Genomic DNA, 26180 nt, shown 5'->3' on the forward strand with positions numbered 1-26180 from the left:
GTACTAGATTATTCTATACTAATCACAGGAAATATAAATCACAAAATGGAGTATTTGTCCCTCATTAACATTATTAAAGATGAAATTTTACTTCATTTTTACCACAAATATCTAGACAAAAATATTGAACTTAAGAAAAATAAAAAATAGCCTACAAACAATGATTGTTTTAAAATAATATTTAAAATATTAGGTGTTGTATAGGATCATAAATAGGGAAGACTTTCCAAAATACATAACTAGCTTACAACCCATCTCTCTGTCTAACCTGATATTTTGGTAGAAGTGATATAATTATCATTAGAAACAGTTTAAGTATTCTTTCTTCAAATTCTCCTGGATATGGTCTCCTGAGACAAAATGTAGATACCTTGAAGCTGTGGAGGGGATCAGGCACCCTAAGGATAATGGCACTGTGGTTATTGTTTCTGTGGTTTTGGAGAGCATACTTGGAACTGGGGCCCCAGAGCTCCACACTAGCATTCCAAGTCGCAGCTCTGAGCTATAGATTCACAGCACTTGCAGGTACAGTTTACTTTTCTGGCCTCAGGTGTTTCCCCAACTCTTTTGCACCAGAACCTGCCCCCTGACTCCCCTGCTCCAAAAGAGCCCCAGCACTTGGGGGGCAAGGCATAAAGGAGAATTTGGGTTTACTTGACAGGTGGTATGAGCTACACACTTCCTAAGAAAGCATGTGAGACAAGAAGCCTCAGGCACCTGAAGCACCCAGGACTCCTTGGAAGACCCGGCAGTCTCGCGAGATCCCAAGCAATCATCCTTCCTCTGGGAAGAGCGGTTGACAGCAGCCCCCGCCCCCCGCCCCCCGGAGTTTGAACTGTGAGCTCGGCTTGCTGCAGCCTTTGACCTTGCCAGACAGAGACCTGGTCTCCTAGGAGCCTGTACCTGTATCTTACTGCTTCGGCCTGGTGTCCTGCGCTTCCGGAAAACTGCAGACTCCGGTAGGTGCAGTGCAGTTCCCTCCGTAAGCAGGGCCTCAGTTGTTACTGCCCTTCATCTCTGCTGAGACAAGAGTCCCACTTCTCGCTCTTTGCCAGCCCCCAGGACAAATTAGGGCCACCGTGTGACTCTCATTGTTGGGTCCACTGGGTCCAGGGAAGTGTCTGCAAGGATGCGTCTTCGCTTGCTCGGGGCCCCGAGACAGACTTCAGAATGACAAGCCTGGGTGGAGTCACGCAAGGCCTGGTCCAGCAGGTGTTCCTTGGTTCTGTCAGTAAGTAGCTTCTTGCTTTGAGTTGCTGGGCGAGAGATCTAGTTATTGCAGTTGTACGGAATTCGCTTTGAAATGATCTCGCGAGATTGACCAGGTTCAAGGAAGGGCGGGAAGGCATAGAAACCTGTATCAAGGTGACACAGGCAGCCCGAATGAATGAGTGGGCATCTAACTTGCTGAGATTAGTATTCGTGTGTAATGGGAGAGGAGGATGAGGGGGAAGGTTCCTAAGATTTGGTGCCAAAATGATAATTAATATAGTATTATTAAATGTTTGTTTATACATGTAAAATAGATAATATAGAAAGATACTCATGAATCACACCTCTGTATAAAAGTAGACAAACATATATATAAACAACCATGATTTCATCACTATTATTAATGAACATTATAATTATTACTTTTTTTAATTTTTTTTAAGGTTTCATAGTTGTAGCAGCAACAACAAAACAGCCCTCTTTCCCAAGGTTTCTTTATCAAAAAAATAAATAAAAATAAAAATTCCCTGGCTTACTATTTAGATTTAATTTAATAATCTAGTTGGCCATTTTAGATTAATTATAGGTTGGATAAAATAGCCAATAGTGAAGAATGACATATCTGCACTTAGTTGAAGATCTGGGGAACGTAAAGAAAAATAGCCTAACAGTAGAAAGAGGAGTGTGCAGACATACCAGATCATCAATCTTCACTGTCAGTTCCCAGGCGCAAGTCTGTTTTCTCTCACTCTGAGTCCAGCTGTCAGTCACCAGTTGTTAGGAAACATGGAAAATTAGGATAGGAAAATTGTTACTCTCCCTACTCTTAGTAATCAACAAATTCCAAGAATAGAAGACAATCAAATGGAAATTAAACCAGTCCTTACAGGACTTACTAAATGAGTCCTCACAGAAAGTACTAAATGAGGATTGTTCCAAGAAATAATCTTATAATGGTTTTCTGTAAAATATCTAAAATTAGGTTTAGACAGAATAATGTTTCTTACATCTCTCTATTCTTTTGTCTCTTTTATTCCCTTTTCTTGCCTTGTTTTCCCCTTTATACCCAATATGTATATTATTGTCTCTTACAAGCAGGCAGATTCATTTCTCGGGGAAAATAAAATGATATCTAACATTTTATAAACCTTCTTCCCATTTCTTTTGGCTTTTTAGTTCTGAATGATACTGGAGATTATTTATATCCTTCGAATTTCTTTAATTTTTAAAAACATGTAGAACAGTACCTAGAAGAAAATAACAATTACCACAAAGATATATCCATTTTTAATAACTTATCCTTTTGGATCACAGTTGTTTATTTTTAATTCACTTTCTTATTTCTCAGAGTTACATTATTATATACCTCAGGCTTTATTTTCTGGTATATATCCATTTTTAGCATGTTCCTCAGTATGAGTTATGTTTAACTGAGTCCAGTATTTTCAGCTTGTCATTATTAGAATTCATGGCCTCTGTTTTGATGTTTGTTTTGTCAATCCTGAGATTTGGTTATTTGTTTTATATTAGGGATTCTACCTCACTAGAGTTGCCAGATATAGCAAACAAAAATGTGGGATGCACAGTTAAATTTGAACTTCAGATAAGAAGTATTTTTGGGTATAAATATGTCCCATGCAATAGTTGGGTATATGTATTATAAATAATATTGTTTATCTGATATTCAAGTTTAAGTGCACAAGCTATAGCAAATAAAAATATAAGACATTCAGTTAAATTTTAATTTCAGATAAACAATGAATAATTATTTATTATAAGTGTTTTATCTGGCAACTCTATACTCCACTGAATTTAGAATGAGGGTAGAGTGGAAGGATAGGACAGTTCTATGCGGGATCATTTCCCCAGTTCAGAATGGAGCACTAGAACTTCAGTTCCAAAGGCCAAGGTCTCCACTGTGCTTCTTCAGAGGGTAGGAGCTGGGGAATGGGTGAGGATCAACATTCTATTTTCCTCCAAGTTGGGGATACTAATGTAAACTCTCCCCTCACTAAGAGGGATTCTGAGCTTGGGTTTAATGTGAGGAACCATACCAGGCTGTGCTTTTCTGTTCTGCTCAAAAATATGTCTCATTCTTCCCAGAGAGTCTGGGTTTTTGTTTGTTTCTTTGCTGTGGTTTTTAAATTAAATTGTCCTATTTACCCTATGTGAATGGTGTTGGCAAATTTATTGTTAGTTGCTTTTTTTCTCTTTTCCATTTTTTTCTCATGTTTTCAGGGTTTGACAGGGAGAGTGGAGTCTATGAAGATCTTGCTTAGCTTAGAAATGCTGTCTTTAGAATTTCTTTTAAATCTACACACTTTATAAATAAAATTGTTTCAGGTAAAATCTTACAGTAACAGACAAGAGCATTTAGTGTGTTGATTGGTATTAGAGACTGCCTGACTCTCAGGCCTTTGAGTTAAATCGCTCAGGCTCAAGGCTCAGTTCTATACTTTACTCTCTGGAAACCCAAGCAAGGCTCAGCTTCATTAAACCTCACTGTCAGCGGGGCGTAATAGCACTGCCTTCCTTATAGTTGTTTTCTGAGGATGAAATGAATAAGGCATGTTATTTAACAGTGTCTGGCACATAGAAAATGCTCAGTAAACATTGATGACTCATTATTTCAACTATTAAAATATATCTTTCTATTGTTAGAATCACAAAACATTAGAACTGGAAGAAACCTTCACACTTGCAAAATGTTAAATGCATGTGGTAATTTATTATTTCTAGGTACAATAAATAGTGAATAAGATACTGCTGTCTAAATGTCACATTTCTCAGCATTATTGCTTTCCTGGGAGTCAGTTCAGTCAGTCAGTTCAGTCGCTCAGTCCTGTCCGACTCTTTGTGACCCCATGAATCGCAGCACGCCAGGCCTCCCTGTCCATCACCAGCTCCCATAGTTCACTCAAACTCATGCCCATTGAGTCGGTGATGCCATCCAGCCATCTCATCCTCTGTCATCTCCTTCTCCTCCTGCCCCCAATCCCTCCCAGCATCAGGGTCTTTTCCAATGAGTCAACTCTTTGCATGAGGTGGCCAAAGTATTGGAGTTTCAGCTTTAACATCAGTCCTTCCAGTGAACACCCAGGACTTATCTCCTTCAGGATGGACTGGTTGGATCTCCTTGCAGTCCAAGGGACCCTCAAGAGTCTTCTCCAACACCACAGATCAAAAGCATCAATTTTTCGGCACTCAGCTTTCTTCACAGTCCAACTCGTACATCCATACATGACCACTAGAAAAACCATAGCCTTGACCAGATGGACCTTTGTTGGCAAAGTAATGTCTCTGCTTTTAATATGCTATCTAGGTTGGTCATAACTTTCCTTCCAAGGAGTAAGCGTCTTTTAATTTCATGGCTGCAGTCACCATCTGCAGTGATTTTGGAGCCCCCCCCAAAATAAAGTCTGACACTGTTTCCACTGTTTCCGTATCTATTTCCCATGAAGTGATGGGACCGGATGCCATGATCTTAGTTTTCTGAATGTTGAGCTTTAAGCCAACATTTTCACATTGCTCTTTTCACTTTCATCAAGAGAACTTTCATTTAGTTCTTCTTTGCTTTCTGCCATAAGGGTGGTGTCATCTGCATATCTGAGGTTATTGATATTTCTTCTGGCAATCTTAATTCCAGCTTGTGCTTCTTCCAGCCCAGCATTTCTCGTGATGTATTCTGCGTATAAGTTAAATAAGTAGGGTGACAATATACAGCCTTGACATACTCCTTTTCCTATTTGGAACCAGTCTGTTGTTCCATGTCCAGTTCTAACTGTTGCTTCCTGACTTGCATACAGGTTTCTCAAGAGGCAGGTCAGGTGGTCTGGTATTCCCATCTGCTTCAGAATTTTCCACAGTTTATTGTGATCCACACAGTTGAAGACTGAAGGAGGAGTTATTAAGGAAAGTCGAGATTTATCTATAGTAAAAAGAGCAATACTGTATTTAGAATGATTTTTCTAAATAACATGTTAATTTCTGATGACAGTAACCTTCCATTTCTCAGACTGGGTTTGTTTTTTAAACTGTTGGTGGTGTTGTGAAATAGGGGTCTTTGAATGAGGTAAAGACAAGGCAATACAAACAAGTAGACTCAAATACCTTGTGGCTTAAAACTAGGAGCAAATAAACAGATTTTTTTTCAGCATTTGAGTTCACTCTGATGCCTTCCTCAGTGACAAGGGATGTCCCTGTATAGTATGACAATGTCTATGGCTGATTTTCTCCCCAAAAGGCTGTATGCGTAAGCTGCAATTCATGTCCTTCAACAATTTCAGGGCCCAAGAGGGCACTTGCTCTGCCAGACTTCATGCAAAGACTTGATTCAGTAGCCTGACAAGCATGGTTGTTTCTCTTATCTGAGCTCAGTTTTTATTTTAAATTTTAAAAAATTATTTTATTATTATTTTATTTGCAAATTTTGATTTATTAAGTGATTTAAAAAAGAAAAAAGTTATATTTGGAAAATTCAAACTGTTGCTGCTAAAACTTCTTTTTTTAAATGCATAGGATCTAGACAATAACATTCAGTATTGAGACATACTGATGAAACTAAGATTACAAGTTCGATTCCCTCATGAACCAATTAGCTTCTTTTGTTTCTCATCCAGAAGATGAGATGGTCATTCATTCAGCCATTTATTAAGCGCTTAGTATTGGCCAAGCCTGGGCCACAGTCTAAGGCGAGATCAGTGCTTAGTTAGGACAAATCTTTGCAATCAAAGAGCACATTCAATTGACTGTGCCCCTGATTCCATCTGGCCAAACTATAAAAGTAGAAAAAAAAATCAAAGAAATCGAAGAAAAGGTGAAGAAAGAAGTATAAATGTAGTACAACTTCTGGAAACTAACCTATGGTGGAATCATTTTTGTATACAAATGAAAGTTTACTCATCTTAACAGACACTGCTTTCGCAAGTCAATATCCGATACACGACAATAGTGAATAATATTGATATGAAGCATGGTGGTTCCACTGCAGGAAGTTTGGTGATACAAAAAAGGAGAAAAGGTAAAGTTAGACTCAAGATCACAGTCCTTGAGGAAACAGACTTAAGTAGTTAAGACAACTTGTTCTTGCAACAAAGAAGTCTCCTTGACATTTCAAAAGTGGGCTCTTTTGTAGAGTCAAAGAAGATAGGGGCTGAGTCAGACAACTACAGATATGTGCAAATGAAGAGCAGATTCTTTTAATTCTTACAGTAATGTCAAACTATTTTAGAATCTGAAAATTCAATTATTGTTTGTCCAATTAGGAGCTACCTCTGGATGTTATAAAAAAGAGATTTCCATTAATCATTTGGTTGATCATACTGTGAATTCAATAAAGATTTTTAAAAACATGAAATTATTTTAAATGTCCTAAGGAACACTTAGAGTAACACAAATCACTATTTTATTTTATGGAGTTCAAGACCATTCAGACATCCTCTGATAATGTGTTATGCAAAAATATTTTGAAACTTGTGAAAGTAGGAATTAAGTGGAATCAATAATCTTCCTTCCTAGAGAAAGAATATGTCTTGCATATCTTGTGACTACTGGCTGCTTGGTAAGTTCTTTCTCAAAACAACAAATGTTATTTCTTCTATGCCATTCCATAAGCCCTACTCCTACAAAAAAAGATGGAGATTAAAAATAAAAAGAAAGGAAAGGAAAGAGAAAGAAATAGAGAAAGGAAAAAAGGAAGAAAATAAAAACCAATTCAGTGTAAAAACAAATTTGTGTGTATAAAAATCAACTAACAAATATAGTCAAGTAATCTAGTCTTCAAAAATAGATGAATGAGTTATTTCAAAATCTTCATTGAATCTGTCCTCCACAGCTAACAATAGATAGTCCTGGTCTGTTGTTTCATAAACTTAGTTTTTCCCATGGTTGATTCTGTGCTTCAGCTCTTTTCATGTGGGCTGTGGACTCTAAGGTTCCATTTGTTCTGTTTGTTTTCATGAGAAGCTTGAAACATTGGCTCAACAAGTTTGGTCAACCTTCATGAAATAAGTTTTTCCCCTTCCTTTCTATTCTTTTTCTTCTTCCTTCCTTCACTTCTGGACCCCTTCCAACTCCTAGTACAATATGTTTTGGTTTTGTTTTGCTTTTCACTACTGACCATTATAGAGATTTTCTTTCCATGTAGAACTATTTCTCATCAGAAGCATTTGGACAAATTATATTGTAACCAAAAAACAATAAAGTATAACTGGTATTATAAAGTTAGGTTAATTTTATTTATTTTTTTAGGTTAATTTTAAATACTTGAAATAATAATTGTCACTTAAAATCCTTTTGAGTTAACTTTAGTTCAAAGCCATGCTTAAAATTTCAGAAAGGAAAATTAAATCTTTACAAAAAGTAATAAAGCTTATTAAACTCCAGTAATTTTGAAAGAAAATAGAAAATGAATTTGAATATACTTCTAATATTTAATGTACTTTTTTGCATAAATGTTGCATTGACTACATGCATTCACAGGAGACAAAAATAATATGTCTAGACAGCTGATGGCTACGTGAGTAGCCTGGAAGTTTTTAGGGTTCAGAACTGAATATATTTAGTTAGAAGCCTTTCTATATGATTTCACAATTAAGATACATTTTAAATTACATTTTGGATAGTGGCCAGCTCTTTTCAAAACTTTATTTATCATGTAAAAAAATTCTAAGAACCTTTGAGTCATAGATGGCAGCAATTGTAACACTTCCTGTCAGAATTTTTACTTTAGGGAATATGTAAATTATCTTCTAATGGACAAAAATTTCTGAAAGTTATCAAGAATAGATAGTACTTAGGCCCATGGTTTCTGCTATAAAAAAATAACCTGCCTTGTTAATTCCAAAGTCATCATTCTTCATATTTAGGGAAATATATTCTGTAATGCTGTACTATGAATAGTACATCCTCATCTCAGCAGATATGAAAGTTGTACTCTAGCAAGAAATATTTGGGGACAAGAATCGATTTCAACAACACATTTACATTTCAGTCCAGGGTTTCTTGACCATATCTTGTCCCCTCACATCAAAAAGAAAGCAAGCAAATGAATATAAACAACAATAAAACTTGACTACATGTACATGTGTTGAGTTCCAAGTAAAGTACCATAATGCAATTCAACAAATAATGAAAAACCAATGACAAAGCTTCAGAATGCCTAACATTTCACAGCTGTTTTTGTTGAGTCACTCAGTTGTGTCCGGTTCTTTGAGACCCCATGGACTACAGCACCCCAGGCTTCCCTGTCCTTCACTATCTCCACAACTTCTTAAATAGTTTAGCTAGTGTTCTGCACAATTTAGTATCCTTGAGGCAAAGCCATTCATAGGAGCTGACAGTTTATCCTTTCAATCAGACAAGGTGCAATTAAATGATAATTCCACTGGAAAGACATATGCTAATGAGAAATGCAAACTGCATATCTGGGAAACTAAAATGTAAATATTGTTTAAAAAAAAGGCATATGAAAATTAAAAAAACAAAACCCAGTAGAGAGACCTACTGAAGTATGAAGAAATGGCTCCAAACAGTGGAGACCTAGGAAATAGCAGCAGCATGAAAAAGATTAACTTGTCCTGGATTAATCATGAGTCTCTCTCTCTCTTTCAGTCTCTGCCACTGCTTCTGATTCTCTCTTGCCTTTATGAAACAAAGAAAGAGGAATTTGAAAATTATAGTTTTTCATGTGACTACTCTTAACCAGTCCACAAATAAAGTTATTCCCATACATCTTAGAAATTGTGGGAAACTTCATCTGAGTTAACAATGCAACATGAGATCTATAAACAATTGCACTGATGTAATAGATGTACATTTGACTTTTGAAATTTAATTTTCTCCTTTTAATATATCTTGATGTACTGGAAAATATTTGTGAAATATTAATCAATCTTTTTCCTGCTATTTTTTCCCATACTGTCCTTTTTGCCTTTTGCCATGTTCAAACTACTATTAGTTTCTTTTTTTAATGCCCATTTCCTCAGGAGAGGGATACATGAGATAAAAGGAATTTGAGGGTCTGAGAAACAAGGAACAGGTGCTCAATAGCCCAGAGAGTCATAAGAAAGTATCAACACCATGGATAAATGGGTGGAATCTGAGAATAGGAAGGTCAGTATGCTACCTGGAGAATAAAACACCCCAGAAGCAGCGAGACCCCAGGGGAGAAAATAGATATCTATTGTGCATGGGCTTCTCAGGTGACATAGTGGTAGAGATGCAGGTTCAATACCTGAGTCAAAAAGATCCCCTGGAGAAGGAAATGGCAACCCAATCCAGTATTCTTGCCTGGAAAATTCCATGGACAGAGGAGCCTGGCAGGCACAGTTCGTGGTGTTAGAAAGAGCTGGACACAACTGAGCATGCACCTGTAGCAGTGCATGGGCAGACAGGGCTGTAGACCAAATTCTCAGAGTTCCCTGAGCTGGTGAGGCAAGAAGGCAGTCAGACAATTCCCATTATCACAGGAACGGCATGCAAACAGAAGTACCCACTGATCTAAAATAGTGTTAAAGACAGAAACATAAAGTTGTATTTCTTTACATCTAATTTCCATGGACTGAGATTTGTATCCAGCTAATTTTCAAAATAATTATCACTTTAAAATGGCATCCTCCATCCATATGGCATTTCTGCGTTTAGATGAGGAGTTAGAACATGGAATCTGACTGCTTCGTTTCAAATCCTACCTCCTCTGCTTATGAGCTGAGAAAGTTATTTAGCTGCTCTGTGCTTCAGTCTCCTAATTTAATAAAAATAACACCTACTTTCTAAAGTCATTATGAGAATTAATGTCAATGTCTGTGCTACTTAAATACCTAATAACAAAACAAGAAATAGTATATAAAAATAGATTCCATCGAGAGATGTGGCTTCCAGTTCAGGATGGTGGAATAGAAGGATGTGGACTCATCTTCTCTGAGACCACTAAAATCGCAACTAGCTGTTGAACAACCATAGATAGGAGGAAGACAGGAGAACCCGCCAAAAAATACACCCCACATTCAAAGATAAAAAAGAAGCTGCAAGAAGATGGTAGGAGGGGTGAAAACATGATAAAATTAAATCCCTTGACTGCTGGCTGGGCGACCCACAATCTAGAAAACAATAATACCAAGGAAGTTCTCTCACTGTTTTGAAGGTTCTGAGTCTCATGTAAGGCTTCCCAGCCTGGGTCTCTGGAAAAAAGACTGGGAATCACCAGGGAATCTGACTTTGAAGACCAGTGGGATTTGTTTACACAACATCCGTAGGACTGGTTCACATACTGCTGAAGACTAGCTTCAAGGATTTTGAGCATTACCTTGCTAACATGTGAAATGACAGCATTTGTATGGTAGTTTGAACATCCTTTGGCATTGCCTTTCCTTAGGATTAGAAAGAAAACTGACCCTTTCCAGTACTGTGGCCAGTGCTGAGTTTTCCGAATTTGCTGGCATATTGAGTGCAGCACTTTCACAGCATCTTTTTTTTAGGATTTGAAATAGCTCAGCTGAAATTACATCACCTCCACTAGCTTTATTTGTAGGAGTGCTTTGGTATGTGAACTGAGAACTTCCAGATGTACAAGCTGGATTTAGAAAAGGCAGAAGAACCAGAGATCAAAATGCTACCATCTATTGGATCATAGAAAAACAAGGGAATTCCAGAAAAACATGTACTTCTGCTTCATTGACTACACTAGAGCCTTTGACTGTGTGGATCACAATGAACTGTGGAAAATTCTTAAAGAGTTGGGAATACCAGACCACCTCACCTGTCTCCTGAGAAACCTGTATGCAGGTCAAGAAGCAACAGTTAGAACCAGACATGCATGAAACAGACTGGTTCTAAATTGGGAAAGGAGTATGTCATGGTTATTTACTGTCACCCTGCTTTTTTAACATAAACAGAGTACATCATGTGAAACTGGCATCAAAATTGCTGCGAGAAATATGGAGGTGATATGGATATGGATATCCTCTCCTCAGATATGGAGATGATACCACTCTAATGGTAGAAGGCAAAAAGGAATTAAAGAGCCTCTTGATAAGTGTCAAGAGGAGTGAAAAAGCTGGCTTAAAACGCAACATTCAAAAACCTAAGATCATGGCATCTTGTCCCATCACTTCTTGGCAAAAAGATGGGGAAAAGTGACAGATTTTATTTGCTTGGGTTCCAAAATCACTACAGACAGTGACTGCAGCTATGAAATTAAAAGACGCTTGCTCCTTGGAAGAATAGCTATGATAAACCTAGACAGCATATTAAAAAGCAGAGACATCACTTTGCTGGCAATGGTCCATATAGTCAAAGCTATGGTTTTTCCAGTAGTCATGTACAGATGTGAAAGTAGGACCATAAAAAAGGTTGAGCACCAAAAAATTGATGCTTTCAAATTGTGGTACTGAAGAAGACTCTTGAAAGTCCCTTGAATGGCAAAGAGATCAAACCGGTCAATTCTAAAGGAACTGAACCCTGAATATTCATTGGAAAGATTGATAGTGAAGCTGAAGCTCCAGTACTTTGGCCACCTGATGTGATGATCAAACTCGTTGGAAAAGACCCTGATGGTGGGAAAGATTGAGAGCAGGAGGAGAAGACGTCAAAAGAGGATGAGATGGTTGGATGACATCACCAACTCAATGGACATGAGCTTGAGTAAACTCCAGAAGACAATGACGGTTGGGAAGCCTGGCATGCTGCAGTCCATGGGGTCCAAAATAGTCAGACACAACTGAGCAACTGAACAACAACAACAACACAGGACTGAGGGAAACACAGACTCTACTCTTGGAGGGCACAAACAAAATCTTATGCAAGCCAGGACCCAGGGGAAAGGAGCAGTGACCTCACAGGAGAATGTACCAGACCTACTTGTTAGTGACGTAGGGTCTCCTGTGGAGGTGTGGGTTGGCAGTGACTTGCCATGGAGACAGGGGAACTGACATCATCAGTCCTGAAAGGGGCCTCTTAGCATAAATACTCTTGGAGGTTGCCATTATCCCTACCATAGAGCCTGTAGACCCCAGGTCTGGGTCGCCTCAGGCCAGACAACTAACGGGGAGTGTGCATAGCTTCACCCATCAGTGGATAATTGGATTAAAGTTGCCCACCAGAGCAAGACCTAGTTTTTCCCGCCACCAGTCCCTCCCATCAGAAAGCTTATACTAGCCTCTTGGCCTCATGCACTAAAGGGTAGACAGAAGAAACAAGAGGAACCACAGTCTCTCAGCAGCTAGAACCAAAACCACATCACCGAAAGTTAACCAGGATGAAAAAAACAGAGGATTTTGTCCCAAATGAAGAGACAAGATAAAACCCCAGAAAGATAACCAAATGACATGGAGATAGGCCAACTTTCCAGGAAAAACATATTCAGAATAATGATAGTGAAGACGATTCAGAATCTTGGAAAAGAATAGAGGCAAAGATTGAGAAGATGCAAGAAATGTTTGCCAAAGGCCTAGAAGAACTAAAGAACAAACAAATAGAGATGAACAATATACTCTGCTGTGCTTAATTGCTCAGTCGTTTCCAACTCTTTGCGACCCCATAGACTATAGCCCACTGGGTTTCTCTGTCCATGGGTTTCTCCAGGCAAGAATACTGGAGTGGGTTGCCATGTCCTTCTTCAGGGGATCTTCCCAACCCAGAGATTGAACCCAGATCTCCCACATTACAGCCAGATTCTTTACTATTTGAGCCACCAGGGCAGCCCAAGAATATTGGAGTGGGTAGCCTATCCCTTTTCCAGGGGATCTTCCTGACCCAGGAATCGAACCAGGGTCTCCTGCATTGCAGGCAGGTTCTTTACCAGCTGAGCTATCAGGAAGTCCAGAATCAATAGCAGAATAACTGATACAAATGAACAGATAAGTGACCTGGACAACAGAATGGTGAAAATCACTGTTGCAGAACAGAATATAGAAAAAAGAAAGAAAAAAAAAAAATGAAGATAGCATAAGAGACCTCTGGGACAACATTAAATGCATCAATATTCCCATTTTAGTTGTCCTAGAAGAAGAGAGAGGGAAAGGATGTGAGAAAATATTTGAAGAAATAATAGCTGAAAACTTCTCTAATTGGGAAAGGAAATAATCAAACAAGACCAGGAAGCACAGAGAAGCCCAGGCAGGATAAAACCAAGGAGGAACACACTGAGACAGATAGTAATCATAATGATGAAAAATTAAAGACAAAATATTACAAGCAACAAGGGAAAAATTGCAGATAACATACAAGGGAACTCCCAGGAGGTTATCAGGTGATTTCTCAACAGAAACTCTAAAAGCCAGGAAAGAGTGGCATGATATATTTAAAACGATAAAAGGGAAGAAACTGCAACCAAGAATACTCTACCCAGCAAGACTTTCTCACAGGTTTGATGGAGAAATCAAGAGTTTTCCAGACAAGCAAAAGTTAAGAGAATTCAGCACCACCAAACCAGCTTTACAGCAAATGCTAAAGGAACTTTCCTAGACAGGGAAGCACAAGAGAAGGAAAAGACCTACACAAAGTAAACCCAAAACAATTAAGAAAATGGGAATAGGGTCATGCATATTGATGATTACCTTAACTGCTAATGGATTAAATGCACCAAATGAAAGAAAGATTGGCTGGGCAGATGAGAACATGTGCATGCATGCACTTCCACTTATCACATCACTTTACTTAACCCCCCAAATTGTATGTAATTATTTTATATTGTTAGGTTAATCATATTTCCATTATGGCTTGCAATTATAATTACCTTTTATTTTTTATCTGGCTATTGATTGTGAAAACTGATAAACATCTTTTACTATTGTGTTATGTAACTTCATACCATTGTATCATGATTTGTCAACAGAAAATAATAAAATTCTATATCACTAAAACTACCATTTAATAGAAAAACTTGTAATCATTTTTTAATCAGATCATAACTGAATTATCTTAGAATTTTTTGAAAAATGCAAATGTCCAGGTAGTGCTATTTTTCTCCAAAGTTCCAGATGTATTTCTTGAGCATCCATGAGCAGTTAAATAATGAGCAGCCATGTTTAAAAACAATTGGACTACATGATGATCTTTTTTTATTTAGTTTGTTTCACTTTTTCTGTTTCATATTCAGTGCTCCCATTTCATCTAGTTAATATTTTCCAGTTTCTCTGTCTTTTTTTGTTGTTGTTGTTCTTTCTTAAGCCTTTATCAACTATAATAGAAGAGCTTCTGTATGCACACATATATAGTATTTATAGTATAGTATATATATATTTTAAAATATATTAATTTTTGCTTAGCTAAAAAATGCATGACATTTTGGTTCCACTTGTTTGATTTTGTATGAGTGCTAGATTTCTAATTTATAGTCACTCAAAACTTTGATATAGTTCCATGTATTTTAGCAACTTGTATTACTGCTAAAAGTCTAGGAAATTTATTATCTTAGTGATTTAAGGGCTTCCCTAGTAGCTCAGTTAGTAAAAGAATCTGCTTGCAGTGCAGGAGACCCATGTTCGATCCCTGGTTTAGGAAGATCCCCTGGAGAAGGAAATGGCAACCCACTCCAGTACTCTTGCCTGGAGAATTCCATGGACAGAGGAGACTGGTGGCCTACAGCCCATAGGATAGCAAAGAGTCGGTCACGACTGTGTGACCAACTTTCACTTTCTTTCAGTGATTTAAAAAAACTTCTAATTCTGTTCTGAGAATATAAAGAAATGCTATCTTGTAAAAGAAAAAAAAAACAGAAAATTAACAAGTGAAAATCATTATTATTAACTCATTACAGATTTTTTTTCAAATTTCACAAAATTTTATGCTAGTGTCCATTATTTGTTTTCTTACTTTATTCAAGACTCCACATTGTATTTAATTGCATTGAAGAGCTTCAGCTGCATGCAATAAATTCTGGTAAATTCTCTTTTCATTTTTATTCTATTACAAGTATTTTCTAATTTTCCTTGTTATGGCTTCTTAGATACACCCATCATTTAAAAGTGGACATTTAATTTCCAGATACATGGGATTTTGTTTAAAGTATCTTTAATATTAATTTCTCACTTTGATACTAATTTTTCATTTAAATGCTTTCTTCTCTGCAATCACCCTCTGTGTTTTTTTCAGTCTAACTTTATTGAGGCTTTTGATGGCTAAGTTGAAGATCTCTCTTGGTAAATGTCACATTGCACTTGAAAATATGTGGGTTATTTTCAAATATCTTTTGATATTGATTTCTAACATAATTCCACAGTAATAAGAGAACAGACTCTGTACAATTTCAATACCTTTAGATCGTGACATTTTTTTCACCTGGTTTTATGTTCTTGATATATTCCACCATCTGCTACTTTACAGTCTATGAGAAGTTGAATAGAATTTGTTTCCTACTGTTATGTAAAAATTATATAAATCTTAATTATGTTGAATTGGTTCACAGAGTTTTCAGGTCTACTATATCCTTCTACTTCTCTGTACATTCATTCTGTTAATTTTTGAGAGTTTGATATTGAAACTCCAACTAAAACTTAATTTATCTACTTAAAAAGAGTGTAATATATAATGAGACTATATATAACCTTGTTCTGTATTTTCCAAGTCTCCTGTAAATGTGTTATCTTACTTTCATAATTTAAAAAAATAGGTGACATCAAAAATGAAGAAACTGAACCAGTTTGCTCGAGGATAGTACAAGCGCTAAATAAAGCACTGTAGAGAGCAGGCTGAGGGAATGCAGGAACCAAATTCCAAAACCATGCCAGTCACAACTACATTTCTTCATTAAAGGTTCCCATCATGTATTGAGAAAAAGTTGCAGAGAAGTGAGACATTTAAATACAACATCACCATTCATAAACCATCACTGTTAACAATGTGATGCCCTTTATGATATATACTTTTAAAAATTATCATTTTTAATATATATCATAATATCCATTATATCATATAGCAATATATGTTTACTTTATACTGTTTATAGTATTTTTCACCTAACACCACTATAAAATAATTTTAATATTTATACATAAATGTTTACCTCACTTTTAATTCAAACACTACAAATTTTTTATCTTGATTATGAATAAATAATGCCAAATTACTTTCTAGATCTTAGCATTTTATAATAAGTAGATATTTATTATCTAGAAACATGTGTTAAATGTTCTTTTCCACCAGTACAGTATTGTACATTTTCCTCCCTATATTATAATTACGTTTTTGAATATCTCAGAGTCTCAAAACTAGCTGCTTGTCTGACAGGAATTTGTGATATTACATAAGGCAGTATGAGTCTGACACCTGCTGGCTACCTGTGAAGTTGCACAATTACCTGTTTAAATTGCAATTTCATTTCATAGAACAAGGAGAATCTGGTCTCCATGTTTTTTTGTGAAGTAAAGATCATTTGTCATTTTTGGCAGGTATTTTGGATGTTAATTTTCTTAATAAACATTTATTATGTCATATTTTTGATTCTTGAAATGGGTCAATATTTTAAGTTGAAGTTTAAGAAAGACTTAAAACTCAATATTACTTAAATTTTATTTTAAAACTGTCATTTGACAATACTTTAACTTAATATCAAGTATAATATCTTAGCAATCTTTTGTAAACTAATATTACCAAATCAATTATTCTTTAAAACATTTTTTAAAACAAAGAAATATTGCTCCACCATTCAAATAGAAAATAAAACTCCCATTCAGGAATTTTTATTATTAGTTTCTAAAGCTGAAACCTATCAGCTTACCAGTATTGTAATTATAATGACAGTATATCAGTATTTTGATCTTTGCACTACTTAGAATTTTTCTCCCCACATAATCATTAGCATCTTTGCTTTTCATGGATGCTTTGAGTACATCCTGATTTATTTAATCATCCACCTTTTTATTTAAGTCTCACTGTTTCCAATTTTGCTTGACTCAAAATTAAACAAATTAATCATTTATCATAGATACTTTATTTAAAAAAATTAGACATTCTTACACTTCAGAGATTTAAAGTAGTGTCCAAGATGAATGTTCTTTGGGCATTTAAAACTAGTATTAAATATATGTAAATTCTAAAGCCAACTAGGTATGATAGATATTTATGTTGTGATCCGAAATATTTCTAAAAGACAACTATTTATTTGATCTGCATTTGTGTGAAAAACTGACCTAAGCATAAGAAGGAATGAGACACAGTTATCTCATTTCTTGCACTAAAAAAAACCATTTTTTGTGGAGATTAGATGCAAATGACCATTTCTAATGCAAAGCAGAAGTGAATCACTAAATGACTGGAAAAGGTCAAAGAAAGATGTGACTTCCAGAAAGAATATTCAAGGAAGGCTTCATCTATTTAAGTAAATTTAAATTTAAAATTGAGGTATGAACTCCACGTTTCTTCTTTCACCCACTCCATTTCTACATGTTAGCAAAATTATGATTTTTATGGTCTGAATCATATGAGAAACCTATGAGGTACTATTACTAGATATTGAAGTGGGATTAGGTGGAATTTGCTGCATAATTTCCTATGATTAATTATTTTTAAGAAATTGTGGCACATTGTGGTCAAAGGAATGTTAGTAGGGCTGACTTTCTGCAGATAAGGCTATTTTTCCCAGATTTACCTATTCCTTGCAAGATCAGATTCAATCCACACATTACACAATCACTGCCTCTGTTATGACATGTTAATAAAGACACACATATTATAACATACTAATAAAGATACAGTGTGGCTTTCAAGTAATAGAAGGAATTTTACGAAGATGCTCAACATACAAAGTAGCTTAAAGTGCAGCTCCTGTGTTAAACCATGTGGGAAGAAGCCTGTGAAAGAGCTGGGCAGATTTCCCCAATACCTACCTTCACTCTTGCTTCCTCTCACTGAAACTTGCCCTTCTTAGAGGAGCCATAGCGGAAAGAAAACAGCAGCCCCTGACACTGGAGAAGCAAGCTGACACCACAGCCACAGCGTTTTTAGAAGCTGTCTGGGTGCTCACGTTGTTGTCTTGCTGGACATAAAGAATCTCACAGAACAGGAAGGTCACTCTTCAACCATGAAGCTGTGTGACAAAATAAGACTGCTTAATAGTTTTGTCTAAGCAGAGAGAAAACAAGGTCGCCAAGCAAACAGCAAAATATCTAATAGCTTCCTCTCCAAGCTAATATGACTACATTGAATATATTTCTTCTTTACAATGATATACTATATAGTAATATACTTTATGCTCACTTGGACCCTTCCTCCAGTCACCTAATCACCTAACTAAAACTCAAGTCTTGTAATAAGTTCTTTCCATCACACTCTTTTTGAGACCCCCATGGTTTCCTATGGTGTATGCACTTTCAATGTGTGTTACTGGTGGTCTTTGATGGAGAAGTACAATTAACTTTTATGTTAATCTTGTATCCTGCAAACTTAACTCATGAATTAATTTTTCTAGGTGTTATATTTGGTTGTTTTGCCAGTTCAACAATTTTCTGTTGACTGTCATATTGCCCACAAATAAAGAGTTTTGCTTTTTCCTTTCCAGTCTGAGTACCTTTTATTTTTTGTATTTCACTGGCTAGCTGTTGAATAGAAGAGCTCAGAGTATAAATCTTTGCTCCTGATCTTAGAGGGAAAGTAGTCTCTCACTATTAAGTACAATATTAATTGTAGTTTTAATCAATGCCATTTATTAAGTTAAGAAAATTCCTTTCTATTTTTACTTTCAAGAGAGTTAAAATTAGAAGTGACTGTTGGAATTTTTTGAAATGCTTTCTCCTGCATGTATTAAGATGCTCATATAATTTTCTCTTTTAGTTTGTTACTAAGGTAAATTGATTAATTTTTTAATATTAAATAAACTTTGCATTTTGGGGGTAATCCAGTTTGGTCTTCCCAGGTGGCGCTAATGGTAAAGAACTTGCCTGCTAATGCAGGAGACATAAGAGACACGGGTTTGATCCCTGGGTCGGGAAGATCCACTGGAGGAGGGCATGACAACCCATTCCAATATTCTTGCCTGGAGAATCCTGGTGGAGCCTGGTGGACAGAGGACAGAGGAGCCGGGTGGGTGACAGTCCATAGGGTTGCAAAGAGTCAGACACGACTGAAGCAACTTAGCACATGCATTTGATCATGATGTGTTATTCTTTTAATGTATTGTTGGATTTGATTTTGGTGAAATTTTGTTAAGAATTGTTCATGCATATCATGAGAGATGTTGATCTATAGTTTTTCAGCTTTTTATTGTAACCTCCATGTCTAATTTGGATATTAGAGTGATATTTGCCTCATAAAATAGTTTAGAAGCAACCCCTCCACTCCTGTTTTCTGTAAGCACTTTTCTCTTCCTTAAATATTTTATATTTTCACTCCTTTTGTTTCCTAAGACAAATATGCTGTCATTTTTATTTTTATTTCTTCAAATGTAACTTGGTCCCCAATCTGCCTGGAAGAAGGGGAGGAATTTTAATATTTATCTCTATATCAGTGATTTTTCACAATTTTATTATGTGACCTCTTCACTCTCATCTCTGTCTGCTTCTTCTGCTCACTGTTATATAGCCACACTGATTTGTTGGCTGTTTTTCTGAGTATTCCAAGTATACTCCAACCTCACAACATTATGCTGACTGTTTTCTATGCTAAGAAAAATCTTTATATGGCTCTTCACCTCCTTCAAATTTTTATTCAAATAGCACTTTTTCATTGATGCCTACATAATCATCCCGTGTAAATGACAAATCTCCTAGCACTTCCATACCACCTTTCTTATCAGCAGTATAATTTTCCATAACACTCATCTCTTTTTAACTTTCCATACAATTAATACATTTTTGTGTTTCTCTTCTGCTTCCCCAACTGGAATGTAAGCCACAAGAGAACAAGAAACTTTGTCTTTTTTGTTTACTGTTGTATAATTAGAATCTAGAACAATGCCTAGAATAGTCTATTGTCAGAAAATATTGTTGAAAGAGTTAATTAATTATTGAACAAATGAAGACTAAATTAAATTTATGCTTTGAAAATAATATTTGAAATAATTCTTTTTGGTTATGATCCATCAGTACTATGATATACCTGATTTTATCTTTGTCTAAAGTGAAAGAAATGGAGAAGAAATTGGAGAAGGAAATGGCAACCCATTCCAGTGTTCTTGCCTGGAGAATCCCAGGGACGGGAGAGCCTGATGGGCTGCCGTCTATGGGGTCGCACAGAGTCGAACATGACTGAAGCGACTTAGCAGCATCAACAGCAGAAAAACATCTATTTCTGCTTTATTGACTATCTCAAAGCCCTTGACAGTGTGGATCACCACAAACTGTGGAAAATTCTGAAAGAGATGGAAGTGGCAGACCACCTGACCTGCCTCTTGAGAAATCTGTATGCAGGTCAGGAAGCAACAGTTAGAACTGGACATGGAAAAACAGACTAGTTCCAAATAGGAAAAGGAGTACGTCAAGGCTGTGTATTGTCACCCTGCTTATTTAACTTATATGCAGAATATATCATGAGAAATGCTGGGCTGGATGAAGCACAGGCTGGAGTCAAGATTGCCAGGAGAAATATCAATAACCTCAGATATGCAGATGACACCACCCTTATGGCAGAAAGCGAAGAACTAAAGACCCTCTTGATGAAAGTGAAAGTGGAGACTGAAAAAGTTGGCTTAAAGCTTAACATTCAGAAAATTAAGGTCAAGGCATCCAGTCCCATCACTTCATGGCAAATATATGGGGAAACAATGGAAACAGTGGCTGACTTTATTTTTCGGGGCTCCAAAATCACTGCAGATGGTGACTGCAGCCATGAATTTAAGAGACGCTTACTCCTTGGAAGAAAAGTTATGAACAACCTAGACAGGATATAAAAAGCAGAGACATTACTTTGCCGACAAAGGTCTGTCTAGTGAAGGCTATTGTTTTTCCAGTAGTCATGTATGGATGTGAGAGTTGGACTATAAAGAAAGCTGAGCACAGAAGAATTGATGCTTTTGAACTGTGGTGTTGGAGAAGACTCTTGAGAGTCCCTTGGACTGCAAGGAAATCCAACCAGTCCATCCTAAAGGAGATCAGTCCTGAATATTCATTGGAAGGACTGATGTTGAAGCTGAAACTCCAATACTTCAGCCACCTGATGCGAAGAACGGACTCATTTGAAAGACCCTAATGCTGGGAAAGATTGAAGGGAGGAGGAGAAGGGGACAACAGAGGAGGAGATGGTTGGATGGCTTCACTGACTCAATGGACATGAGTTTGAGTAAACTCTGTGAGTTGGTGATGGACAGGGAAGCCCAGAGTGCTGCAGTCCATGGGGTTGCAAAGAGCCGGACACTACTGAGTGACGGAACTGAATTGATACGTTTTAGGGGCTTTCCTGGTAGCTCAGTTGTTAAAGAATCCACCTGCAATACAGGAGACCCTGGTTCGATTCCTGGGTCTGGAAAATCCCCTGGACTTGAGACAGGCTAACTACTCCAGTATTCTCGGGCTTCCCTGATGTCTGAGTTGGTAAAGAATCCACCTGCAATGCCGGAGACCTGAGTTTGATCCCTGGGTTGGGAAGATCTCCTGGAGAAGGACATGACAACCCACTATAGTATCCTTGCCTGGAGAATCCCCATGGACAGGGGAGCCTGACAGAGCTACTGTCCAGGGGGTCGCAAAGATTTGCACACAACTGAGCAACTTTTGCCTATACCTCCTGCCTGCAAACAATGGATACTCTACAAAGCTCAGTTTTGGTGTTCATGAACAGATCCAGGTTATGACTTTAATTAAACCTGCCACACATTTGATTTTCAAACTTATGTATCCAATTCATTTTCTATCTCCCCCTCCCCCTTCCTTCCCTCCCTCATGATTTAAACTTAAAGTGAGATCTGTTATCTAGAAAAGAGTAAGGACATCTTCAGGCAAGACTTGGTCCTGCTCAAACTTATCACCAATCACATTTTTTTTTTTACCTTTTTCTTCCTCTAGTCTTCTGAAGTGCTCTATTGATCCTTAGACTTGACTTACTTGTCTCTGGAACATCTGAGCCCTTCCCTTATGGGGGAGAAGTGGTTATCAAAGATGTAGACCTCACTTCCTATAAAAGAAAGAGATATTTCCCATTTCCCATAGTCCCATAAACATCCCTCATATCTCACTGACTTTACTTTTTGTGTGTAACTATTTTTATTTTACTTTTTATAAGTATATAGTTGAGTTATATACTTTATGTAACTTATACATACTTTATATACACAAACCTGTCAGTTCAGTTCAGTCATACAAAAGTTATAATTGATGTGCAATATTATATATGACAAGTAAACCTATAATTCTTCAAAAATGTTAAAGGTTGTGCTCCATTTGTGAGGCAGGGGTTGGGAGGGTGCTTCCCAGGTGGTGTAGTGGTAAAGAATCAGCCTGCCAATGAAGAGACACAGGTTCAATCCCTGGGTGGGGAAGATCCCCTGGAAGAGGAAATGGCAACCAACTCTAGTATTCTTGCCTGGAAAACTCCATGGACAGAGGAGCCTGGTGGGCTACAGTCCATAGGGTTGCAAAGAGTCAGACATGACTGAGTGCACATCCATATACTCCATTTATACTTAGTGTAAAATATTGGCTATATTCTCTGTGTACAATATGTCTTTGTAGCTTATTTTATACATAATAGTTTGTACCTTTTAATCCCCTACCCCAATATTGCACCTCCCCTGTCTCCTCTACCTGCTGGTAACTACTGCTTGTTCTCTATATCTGTAAGTCTGTTTCCTGTTTGTTTTATTTTTTAGATACCACATATAAATGACTTTAATTTGCCCAATCCTGTACTAATCACTGAGGTTAGAAGTGGTACAAATTTATTAGCTTAAACAATTTAATCCCAATAGCTGAAAACAGGAAAGAATACTTTGAATATCATAAAGGTGGAATAAATATCAGAGAAGAAATGAACAAATGTCTACTACATTCAGTTCCGGGTTTCTAATTTTCATTGCCCTCAACTCCAAGTAGGATATTCCTCAAAATGGCATCTCAAGTGCCTTCCTTTTGTCTTTCACCCCAATAACTCATTCTCTACTCATGTTTTGGGTCTTACTCACAATTGACCTTTAACCTTTCTGAATCACATTTTCTTCCCCTTCTCAATATTCCTTTAATTTATTTTATTCCTCAATTATCTATGTTTCTTTCAACCCAACTAGATTATACATACATTAGAAGCTCAGGATATGTTTAACATCTGTCATATCTGCCTTCAGTATCAAATAGATTATCAAGCACATAATTTGCACTCAATAAACAATTGCAGGATAATCCTATTATCATCAAATAGGCAACATTTTGAGGCAAAGAGCAATGAAGTTGAAAATAGATGTGTGCCTTTAGTATCAGCCCTATCTCTTACTCACTGGCCAATTTTGCACAAGTTATTTAACCTACAAGCCTCATTATTACTATTGTTACTCTGTCCAAGCTCATACTGCTCATCACAGGACAAGCCAATCAATCAAGAGATGAGGTGTTGGGGTAAGGAATAGCAGCTTTATCTGGAAGGTTAGTAAACTGAGAAGATGGTGAACTAGTGTAGTGTCCCACAGAACCATCTTACCTGAGTTAAAATTCAAACTACTTTTATACTAAAAGAGGGGATATGGTGGGTTATTGAAAACTTTTTGGTTCTGGAATCCTTTGTTCTCGCAGCCGTCCTAGGTCTGGCTACAGTATTCCTATAAAACTCCAACAAGACAATTATTATTTTGTTTTCTGAGACTATTCACTCTACCTTTAAAAGTTAAGCCTGGGAGGCAGTGCCTTGAAAATGGGCTGTCATTTATAATTCTGTCTATAGGCAACATCCTTTTACAGAGGGACTGAGCCAACGTGAATAAGCACAGACAACAGAGCACAGAGGTTAGGGTTAGAGGAACAGATTCAATATGGACTCAGGTTTGTTCTTCTCTGCTACACTCTATAAAATAAGCAAATTTCTATATGTTGTGCCTATTTCACATTCAATTGTGGAATCAATTAGAATGAAGCGTTTTCAAAAGTAAAGAACATTCATATAGAAATTCAGAGAAGAATCTGGCAACAGATTCTGAAGTTTTTAGGGAACACTTGCGGGAGGAGATTTTAAGTGTGACTCCCCTTAGAATGAGGAGCTGGAAAAAAAAAAAAAAGTGTTCCAGCTGGGAGAAGGGAGGAGGGCCAGAAGTTCAAGAAGGAATATAACATTTTCCTTGAACCACAAGAAAAACAGCCTAACCTACACTTATTCCTTTCAAATGTGATTGGAAAAAAGACTTTTGTCGTGACTCTTGACAGTTGGAAATGTGGAATTTTCCAGTGTTTTAAGTGATTCTCGACTCTGACTCCATGAGATGTCAGGAGTTAAAAGTCACAGAAAGGGAAGGAACAGTAAGAAACTATCTGGTTCTTACCATTTTAGTTAAGAGAATATCTTAACTTTCTAAATCAGACAAGAGACCAACTTATAAATGAAAAGCTTTCACAATCTCCTTTAAATGTAAATTTTTACTGTATCATTACATTCATCATAATACACATATAAATGCATTTAGTGCCAAATGCCAAAATGGCACCAATGCCCAAAAGCCTTCATTTTGAAGAATCAGACTGTCTGCCAAACAGAAGGCTACAGAAAGGCTGCCAGAGAGAAGTTCTTTGTGAAAACAGCTATAGTCCTGTGACATAACAGAAAATGCTACTGAACCAAACTTGAATCTACTAGCCCACAAGCAGTAAAGTCAATCTACTGACACTGGGTTGTGGTGGAGGAGAAGGCAGTTTATTGTAATGTGCTAGACAAGGAGCCTGGGGCAACTAATGTTCAAAAAGCCCAAGTTCCCCAGTGGGTTTCCAGGGAGGCATTTTTAAAGGCAAGGTGATCACAGGGTTTGTGACCAAATCAGCTCATGTATGATCCCCTGATTGGTTGATGGTAAAGTAACAGTGCAGTATCACAGAAGTAAACATTATTAATCCTCAAGCTCCTGTAGGTCTTGGGGCTACATACTCATGATCACCAAGTGCTTAACTTCTGTTTTATGGGCATTTTAGCATCAGTAAAGCAACTCAAGAAATGTGCATGAGACACTGTTATCTAAATAGTCAGAAAGATACTAGATCAGAGAACATGGGGACAGGGTCTGTTCCAGCAATACCCTATAGGGTCCTGCTCCGTTACAAAAAATATACGTGCTGTTCTCTGCCCCTAGTTCCTTGTACAGTGCTCCTAAAACCCTTACATTCCCTAAGTAATGAAAACACTGCTGCTGCTAAGTCACTTCATCGTGTCTGACTCTGTGCAATCCCATAGATGGCAGCCCACCAGGCTCCTCTGTCCCTGAGATTCTCCAGGCAAGAATACTGGAGTGGGTTGCCATTTCCTTCTCCAAATGAAAATACTGGGAACATCTTTTCTTCTAATGAGGTGACCTTGGGGGCACTCCTTGATAGCGGCTTGTCATCACAAAGAACAAGCCATGACTAGAAGCTTGGAATTTTCAATCTCCCCCAACCCCCACTTCTCCAGAGAATGGAAACAGGCTGAAAATGTAGTTAATAACTAATCATGCCCATTCCCTGGTGGCTCAGGCAGGAAAGAATCTACCTGAAATGCTGGAGACTTGGGTTTGATCCCTGGGTCAGGAAGATCCCCTGGAGAAGGAATGGCTGGCAACTCACTCCAGTATTCTTGCCTGGAACTTCACATTGCCAGAGGAGCCTGGCAGGCTATAGTCCAGGTCACAAAAGAATCATGAGGTCATGACTTAACAACAAAACAACAACAATATACAGAAGCTGCTATAAAAATCCCAATAGCGTGGGAGCTTCCAAGTGAGTGAACATCTCCACCTGCCAGGAGGGTAACACTCTCTCCCCTAAATCCACGGGACAGAAGCTCCCACACAGCCCTCCCAGACTTCGCCCTATATATCTTTTTATCTGTATCCTTTATCGTTTTCTTTAATAAACTGGTAAATGTAAGTATTTCCTTGT

The 26180-nt window shown here is 37.3% G+C and overlaps 1 long non-coding RNA gene across 1 annotated transcript; it reads right to left on the reverse strand.

Moving 5' to 3' along the window:
* Positions 1 to 847: 847 nt before the first annotated feature.
* On the reverse strand, positions 848 to 25874 carry LOC110129638 (uncharacterized). The gene is made up of 5 exons (XR_011491109.1): positions 25792 to 25874; positions 22127 to 22251; positions 18036 to 18235; positions 1909 to 1972; positions 848 to 1355 (listed from the first exon to the last, which is right to left on the reverse strand). It is a non-coding gene; the product is annotated as an uncharacterized lncRNA (long non-coding RNA).
* Positions 25875 to 26180: the final 306 nt, after the last annotated feature.

The sequence above is a fragment of the Odocoileus virginianus genome, chromosome 14, assembly GCF_023699985.2.
Source record: "Odocoileus virginianus isolate 20LAN1187 ecotype Illinois chromosome 14, Ovbor_1.2, whole genome shotgun sequence".
NCBI classification, from domain to species: Eukaryota; Metazoa; Chordata; class Mammalia; order Artiodactyla; family Cervidae; genus Odocoileus; species Odocoileus virginianus.